This window comes from Octodon degus, unplaced genomic scaffold, assembly GCF_000260255.1.
Source record: "Octodon degus isolate 3935 unplaced genomic scaffold, OctDeg1.0 scaffold00219, whole genome shotgun sequence".
NCBI classification, from domain to species: Eukaryota; Metazoa; Chordata; class Mammalia; order Rodentia; family Octodontidae; genus Octodon; species Octodon degus.
Window position 1 is genome coordinate 1,572,077 of NW_004524795.1, and position 1,683 is coordinate 1,573,759.

Here is a 1,683-nt window from a genome sequence, read left to right on the forward strand (position 1 = left end):
CCCCGCCCCGCCCCGCCCCGCCCCGCGCCTCGCGCCGGGTCCCGCGCCCGCCCCGGGCCATAGGCGTGTGTCAGGAAATGATAGGGAGGAGGTGACAGGCTGAGAGCGTACAAAAGGGGTGGCCAAGCTGTGAAACCCGCATAAGGCCAGCTCAAAAGCCTGTGTTCACTGAGGCCAAAGCTACCTTCCTGACATAAATTTAAAAAAGAAAAGCCGGGCCTGGTGGTATATGCCTGTAATCCCAGCTATTTGGACGCTGAGGCAGGAGGATCTCAAACTGAACACCAGCCTGGGCAACTATTGATTTAGCCAGACCCTGAGTTAATCCACAGTGAAAGTGCAGTGAAGGGTCTTATGTGTGTGCGCGCGTGTGTGCTTGTGTGTGTATTGTGGAATGAAAAGGGTTAGAAGGAAAAACACGTTGCACCTGCCTGTAATCCCAGTTACTCTACTCTATGTGAGAGGCTGAGGCAGGAACACTGCTCCTTAAAGGCCAGCCTGGGCAATTTAGGCCTTTCAAAAGGAAATGTAAAACTTAGGGATGTAGCTCAATGCTCCCTGAGCTCAGTCCTTATACACAACCCCACCCCCGTCAGGGTCGCAAATCTGTGTTTTCTGGAGTGTATTTGTCCATTTCTCTCCCAAGCTTAGGAAAGCCCTGTAAGCGTTATGGTAATTTCTCGAGTGACAGTTCTATTCACAGTCCCACACAGCTCACAGCTTTTCTGCACAGACTTATTTTCATGAGCTTTTATTATAAAAGGTATTTACATATTATACATATTTACAATTCTCATCCACCATCAAAACCATCAAAGTTTCCACCACGAGTTGCTCATGAATTTCTTATGAATGAGAAACTGAAATATGCACTGCCCTCCCCTCTCTTGTCTTTTTCTGGTTTGTAACTTACCCTTTGATTAGTTCTTCCCAGGCTCATTTACACATCCACAGGCTTCATCATTCTTGGTTCCAAACAGCCTCTATCCCTTCAAATCAGGAGCTGGTGAGCCTGTCTTCCTTTAGCTAAATCTCTTCACGCCATTTAGGGATCTGTTGGTCTCAGTGTGATCCGTTGTACCCGGGGAGAAAAGGCAGAAGGAATGGGGAAAAGATAGACAAGAAGACAAGAGCTGGCTTAGATGGTGGCTCCTCCGCCTGGTTGGTGAAATGACCCCACCCCCAGCAACTGTATGGGCATTTATTTATACCTTTGCAAAGTTAGTAACACAGGATTCAAGGTTGCCTAGTGACTAGTAGCTGACATTAACCAGGCAGAATGCTTTTCTCAGGACTGAGGTAGCTTGACTGCTTTAGGCATGGAGGCCTAGTCCTGCTTCCACACATTCGGCCAATGTCTAGCTTAGGCTGCTCCCACCTGCCACTTAGGAGGGTTTTTGTTTCCTCTCTGTTTTGTTCCTTCCCAGAAACCTTCAGACACGTTGTCCTGTACTGGGTGTCTGGCCGGTGTTAGGTGCTGGGACCCAGGCTGGTTTGCTATGTCCTGTCTAGGAAGGGAGGCTAGGGGTCCAGGATTGGGGGGTAGGACACCAGGGACCACCTGGGTTGGGGTGCAGCAAATATCCTTGCTGAGGTCCACCGTGGACCAGCCCTGGGGCTGGGGATATGTCACGTCACCCCCAGTGTTTATCCCCACAAGAAAAGAGTGAAGGGGGAGGAGCC